General features: G+C 51.4%; 1 protein-coding gene and 1 pseudogene across 1 annotated transcript in view; both read right to left on the reverse strand.

Annotated features, from left to right (window-relative positions):
- Nucleotides 1-6953, reverse strand: part of LOC103745349 (receptor-type tyrosine-protein phosphatase N2) — a 92953-nt gene that overhangs the window by 22768 nt on the left and 63232 nt on the right. The gene's annotated exons all lie outside the window — the stretch shown is intronic.
- LOC115067850 overlaps nucleotides 1-6953 on the reverse strand; it is a 23201-nt pseudogene that overhangs the window by 4467 nt on the left and 11781 nt on the right.

The raw sequence follows: 6953 nt of genomic DNA on the forward strand, positions 1-6953 counted from the left end.
GGGGAGGGGGGAGGGAGGGAGTCAGATGAGAGGGTGCTAAGCTCCTGGGTCCAGGAAATTGCTCCTCAGCCTGTTCCAGAAAGAAAACCTCCAGTCTTCCCTTAGCAGTTCCCAAAGAGTTCAGAACATCACCATTAGTGGAACTATGGGGACCTGAACAATACTCCCCTCTCCTGTCTAGGGAAATCTGAATTGCAACTCCCAGCATGGCTCAGGAGGCCAGGCCTGGTGAAGGAGGGTATCTAACACCTGCTATACCACAGTGGCCACTGTACTCCTTTTTTGTGGTATGTGCTGACTTTCCAGGTTTCCTGTGAGGGTTCTGGAACCAGCGGAGGAAGACAGGGGTAACAGGAGCGACCTGGGCATCACCCTGCGTGGACAGACTCCTAGGAGCTGTTTTCCCTGGTGACCACAGAGCCCTCCATCCACCCTTCCCTCTCCCATCTTACCCCGAGGATAACATGGCTCCATTCCCAGGTCCCCTGCCCCACACTGCACCACCTCAGCAGCAGGTGTGCAGGCTACAGGGCATCTTCATCAGCCTCCTCTCTGTATCACTAGGCAAAGGGGCACACTTACTATATAGGGGTGGCAGGGATAATGTACCTCTGCAAAACTCAAACTCTCTGGGCACACAGGCTGACTGCCACCTGCCACTTCACGTACAATCACCAACAAGGGCTTCGCCAAGGAGAATGATGAACTTCAGTGAAGGCCCTGCATGCTGTGGGAAGCTCTGTGCTAGGAGACGTCTGCACAGAGGCTGTGTACTGTGATTTTCTTTTTCCCATTGATCTTCATAAGGTGCTTGGCCTGCAGTTACCTCTCCCAGTGTTCAGCCCACCCCACTGTGCTCCAGTGACAGAAGCTCTTATCATCTGGCACCCCAAGTCCCCCATAACATACTCAGTTCCAAACAGAAGGCAACCAAGGCACACATCCATTCCCTCACCCTCCCTCAGGAAAACAGGCCCCGTGTGAGGCCAGTGATGTCCTCAGGACTGCAGAGCCCTCTCACCTCATGTTCTGTCCATCTGGTTTACAGAGTAAGGGATGAGCATGAGGCCTGCTTGCTCTGTGAATCATCCATTACACTGACATTTAGCACACATCACTCAACAGTCACTGAGCTGGAAACACATCCAATGTGAGCCCAGGAGCCACAGTTGGGGACAAGACACAGTCAGAGGCTGGGGATGTGTTGGGAAACAAAGTAACAAGGCCCAACAGGACAGCCCTCCTACTCTTTACAGACACCGGAGTTAGATCCTCCTTGGTAGGGTGTCTCAGGGTCCCCTAAAGTTCTGAGCAGGGAAGAGACCTGGATATTCATGGGATTATGATACCCATAAGGGATTCAGCCAGCAAAGCTCAGCTAAATGGCTGGAACAGCATCAATGTGCTGGGATCCTCCTTCTCTGGGCCTGTGAACAGGTCAGTGATGCTCTGTCCTTAGCCAGGTGAATTTGGGGTTCTCCACCTTCTCTTACCTGGTCTCCCTGTCACCCTTCCTGTCATGTGTATGACATGTATCATTCGATGTGTATGAGGCCCTTTCATGATCCCCGCCCCCCACTGTCTCTGCTGCACCATCCTCATGTGCACTGCCCACCTGAACCAGGTATGGGGAGTTCCCTATAGGTCCTGAGCGTGAAAGACCCTGGCCCATCTGTGGACACTGCTTTTACATTGAATGAGTGTGTATACACCAATGCACAATACAGGTAGAATCTGTCTGAGATACATTCTAGAAGATTCTGGCCCTAGGCTGGGTGGGGGCCTCCACATAGATGGTCTCTACAATCTACAGCAAGTGGTCAGATATGAAGCAATGATGGTGTGGCCGCATGGGGTGCCTAGCCCCAGGACAAGCTGGGTGTGCTGTAGAACACGGACAGGGCACGCATGTACAATGGGCATGCATACAGGGGCCCCTTCAGGTCTCTACTTCAGTTCTTATAAACCACTCTATGTGTCCTGGTCTCTTCCAACTACCTGTTCACATTGTACCCAGCTCCTTGCCCAAGAACATACCAGCATAACTGGTATTCATTCAGATGTTCCCCAGGGTCAGCATGCTTTATAAGGCATGAACAGGCAGGAACGTCTTGTGTGTCCCCTGTCCATCAACTCTCACCAAGAGGACAGAGGGCAAGGATCTCGGCTGAACTGTGGTCAAAAGTCCAGTGCATGGGCTTTCAAGACAATGACAGGCCCCTGCCAATAGAGGCACTCAGTGAGGCCAGAGTTGTGTCACAGGGGGTCTCCCCTAGCACTTGGAGCCAGTTCTAGTCGCTCCAGAGCCAAGATGATGCCAGGTGCAGTGGCCCCAGGACACTGGGCTCTGTCACACCACTGCTGGCAGATTATGTGTCTTATGATTAAATTCTGGTTTCAGTTGTATTTAAATAACTTCCCAAAGCCCAGTGGAATTATCCTTTCACTTCTGTTCTAAACAGCTCCTCTCTGATGTAATTAACAAAAACCCCAGGCATCCAGCTCTTTCTCTCACAATCCAATTTCTGAATCTGACACAATGTGAGGCAAGCACAGGGCAGCAGGCCCCACGTCCAGTACTTACTCAACATCCACAAGGAAGCTGGAAGGCACCTGCAGAAGGTGGGCAACCTCATCGGTCAACTGCTTTCCCTTCTCCAGGCTCAGGCAGCTGTGGAGGAAGAGGAGGGGTGTCACTGCCAAAGGAGAGCAGCAAGTCTCAGGGGAGACTCTGGTCTTGGCAGCCTGCTGCTGCCTAACCTTGGTGTATCCTGGTGGTTCACTGCTCCTCAACATGCACCCTGCTCTGGAGTCTGTGGCTTCCCTCAAAGTTCTGGTGCACATGACGCACTTGGGGGCAGCTGCTACTGGATGCTCACTCTACTCTGGAGGAAGGGGCTGCTCTCCGACATGTACCCAGCTTGGGGCCTGCCTCCTGATGCTGGTGCACTCCACTCTAAGGAGGCTGCTACCTCTCAGTACCCCACTTGGGGCTGTCGATCCCTCACGTATAAGCACAAGTCACCTTCTGAGGGGCACTATTCCCTAATGCAGGCTACTCCCTGACACACATACCACTTGGGGCGTCTCTGCTCTGGGGTAACAGCTGCTCCCTTACGTGTGCCCCACTCTTGGGCTGCTGCTCTGAAACACACACCCCTCGGGAGGCTACTCTACAAGGCACGATGCATGGCCTACTTGGGGGCCTGCTGTTCCCCAACATGTGCCCTCTCTGGGGCCTCTGTTCCAGGGATCAGGTGCTTTCTCAGGTGTGATGAATCACCTGGATTTTCCAGCAATCAGACAGACAATACAGTGCAGATGGAATTGTTAGGAAGTGTAATGGGCCTGTGATGCCACCACCGGCTCATCTCAGCCTTCAATAAAAATATAATAAAGAGGGCAGAAGGGAAGGGAGGAGAATAAAAGAGACAGAGGAGAGAGAGTGGGGAGCAGAGGCCGAAAATCAGATTTCAAGGCGGCATCAAGTGCAGAAAGGAAGCAGCTTTTTACAGACTCATTTCCACAGTGACTTGTAGTGCCAGGGGAACACACTGGCCACACAAATGCACATGAGGAGGCTTAAATGGTGGGTGGAGCTGGCTGAGCAAAGACTGTCCTAGAAGGGTGCTGGGGCTTCGGCAAGGGCAGTGTGGTTATGGAGCAGGAAGCGAGAACCCAGTGGAACTGGGAGTCTCGAGCACCAAGCCTTAGTTCCAAAAATCCACTTCACAAATCACAAGCTGCCTGTGAAATCTTATTAGTACCACTTCAGAGAAGACTGAATTCATATCGTTAGAGCAGAAGTGCTTTCAGCCATGGAGATCTGCAGCCTTTTCTCCAGGCAGACATATAAATGGTGTGGTGACCAGCCCTGCCCCCCAGGACTCATGCTCTCAAGGGGAGACATGCAACAGCAAGCAAGCAAGTTATGTCACTACGAGTGCAATGGAGTCACCCCAAAATTACTGACACCCTAACTCAAGTCATTTGACTATCTGGAAACAGGGTCCTGCGTATTTAATTAGTTAAGATGAGTCACTGGTACTCTTGTTGAAGAGATAAAACTATGTGAAGACACAGAGGGAAAGCCACCGTAGTCAAGGTTCAGCTAAAGCCACCGGCAGCTAGAGAGCAGCCTGGGGCAGATTCTCCCTCAGCCTAGGAAGGAAGAGGTCCTGTCTACACCTTCACCTTGGACTTCCAAGCCCCAGCACCAAGAGAGGAGGAGTGCCTGTCATTCAAGCCACTAGGTATTTTCCCATGGAGGCCTAAGCAGACTAATGGTGACAAGTTCCATGGAGGAAGATTCAGGGAGATATGGAGTGGGGTTGTGTGGACATAAGAACTATTTTGGAAGGGGCTAGATAACGTTTCTCCAGGAAGCCTGCACTGAGCAGAGCCATGGGGCATTGAAAAGTGAGAAAGTAGGCACAAGGCCTGTGCAAGCCCAAGCCTGACCCAGCATGGAGGGGGAGTGGGCAAATCCCAGGTCTAGCTGAGGCTCTATTAGCTGGGAGAGGGAGAGTCAGTTTTCCTTAAGGGTGTGATCCAGGTAGGATGACTACACTCCAGGGAAGGACCCACACCCAAGAGCATTTGGGGAACACAAATTGGATTTAATAGGCCCTTAAAAATAATATGGGGCTGGAGAGATGGCTCAGCGGTTAAGAGCACTGACTGCTCTTGCAAAGGACCCAGGTTTGATTCTCAGCACCCACATGGCGGCTACGAACCGTCCTTAACTCCAGTTCCAGGGGAATCCGAAGCCCTCTTCTGACCTCCTTGGCACTGCACGACACAGGTGAACTCACATACATGAAGGCAATACACTCATACACATAAAATAAAAATAATAAATAAAATATTTAAAATAATAATGATAGAGGGGGGCTGGAGAGATGGCTCAGTGGTTAAGATCACTGGCTGCTCTTGCAGAGGACCTGGGTTTGATTCCCAGCACCCACATAGCGGGTAACAACTGTCCATAACTCAAGTTCCAAGGGATCTGATGCCTTCTTCTAACCTCCTTGGGCACTGCATGACAAGGGTGCACTTGCATACATTCAGGCAATACACTCATACACATACAATAAAAATAAAAACTTTAAAAATAATAAGAGGACATGACTTGGGGGTATAAAGGTGGGGTGGAGATGTGGGAGGGGTTCTGAATCAAAGTGCACTGTATGACATTATCAAAGAATCAATAGATTTTTTTTTTTTTTAGAAAAAGGCAGGGTCAGGGGTAGAGTGACGGGGTGGGAGTCAGAGACCACTGCGGGCCTGCCAGGGCAAGCACAGGTGAGACGGATGGCACTTCAGCTTCTTTAAGGACAAAGTGGGTCAGGGACGCAGAGGCCATACAGGTGATGGTGTAAGATCTGAGGTTCGCAGTATGTCCAGGGCACGCTGGACAGATCGGCTGGGTGCCAAGAAGCAGAAGGTGGAGAAGCCACAAGAAGGGCAAGCCAGGAGCCGAGTGGACAGCCGACCTAGCTGAGTAGACAGCAGACCCACGAGCTTGGAGCCTGGCAGCCAGATGGTCACTGACAGTCATCTGACGGAGGATAGTTGAAGCTCTGGGGTTCATGGGGGAGCTGGGGTCACTCCAGTGTTTAGGGAAGAAAGCACCAGGAGAAAAATCAAGAAGCCACAGAGGTGAGAAGTGAGCCCCATAAGTGCTAAGGAGGAGTCAGATGTCAGACTGCTCCAGAGGGATGAGGATGAGGCTGACCACCAGGTCATCCAGGAGTTGAAGTGAGCGGACCTACAACAAGGGGGTACAGGCATGACAGCAGTCTGTTCTACAGAGAGAGCAGGGGAGGGGCAGAGATGACCTCAGGAGTTCTGCTCAGGCAGGAAAGGATATGTTTAAGCTGGGGGTACTCTGCTTGCTAGAACTGTACTGAGATGCAGAGGTGTGGGTCAGTGTCCTTCAGGAGGGACAAGTAAGGGGCCTGCTGGGGCTGGGAAGCCAGGCACTCTTTATCCACTGAGGAGTCTATGATAAGACTCCAGAGTCTGAGGCTCAGAGCCCAGCAGTCCACAGGGCCACCTGGCTCCCAGGAGGGTCAGCAGCAAGGGAAGCTTCAAGGCCACCATGGTATTAGCTGCAGGTGAAGAGAGAGGGAGACAGATACGGTAGGCAATAACTCACTGTGCCTAGCAGTCTGCAAATGAACACGGATTCTGTCCAGCTGAGCCATGATCACACTCTGTGAACACAGCTTCTGTCCAGCTGTGCCATGATTGATGGGAGGACCTGGGAAGAGCTGACCATGGATGGACCACCTTCCAGTCATAAACACTGACCTTCTAGGACAGCACATAGGCTTGGAAGACAGTGTTCTGTGGCAGGCAGTGGCTGATAGACACAGTGTCTAACTAGGAGTCTGAGGCGGCCCCAGAAGACCAGGAATTCAGGGAAGGCCAGTGGGTCCTACATCTGCTACCATGCAAAATCATGTGGGGAGAGGATCTTTCATAAAACCCATATCATAACAGTGTCAGGATTGTAGTTTAGGATGGTATATTTAACATCAAGATAGAAGACAAAACAAAGAGCTCTGTCTACTGAACCTGAGGACCTATCTGGTCTGAGGGCCTCATTTTAGGAAATGCGGAGATGGTTATATGATCTGCTCATGAGACATAGGTTCTGGGCCACTGTGGTTTCCCCAATATACCAATACTCCCAGGCATGCACAAAACCCCTCCACATACACTAAATATGTCCTAGGCATACATACCTCTCTATGTACACCGAAGCACTCCCCAGGCATGCACACCCACCTCTGGGCACACCAAAATACTCCTCAGGCATGCCTATATGCCTCCATATACAAGAACATACTCCCCAGGCATGTATGTACACCCCATACACACCAACACACTTCCTAGGTATACACACACGTGCGCGCACACACACACACACGCACACACACCTCCAT

The sequence above is a fragment of the Nannospalax galili genome, unplaced genomic scaffold, assembly GCF_000622305.1.
Source record: "Nannospalax galili isolate Female #2095 unplaced genomic scaffold, S.galili_v1.0 scaffold250, whole genome shotgun sequence".
NCBI classification, from domain to species: Eukaryota; Metazoa; Chordata; class Mammalia; order Rodentia; family Spalacidae; genus Nannospalax; species Nannospalax galili.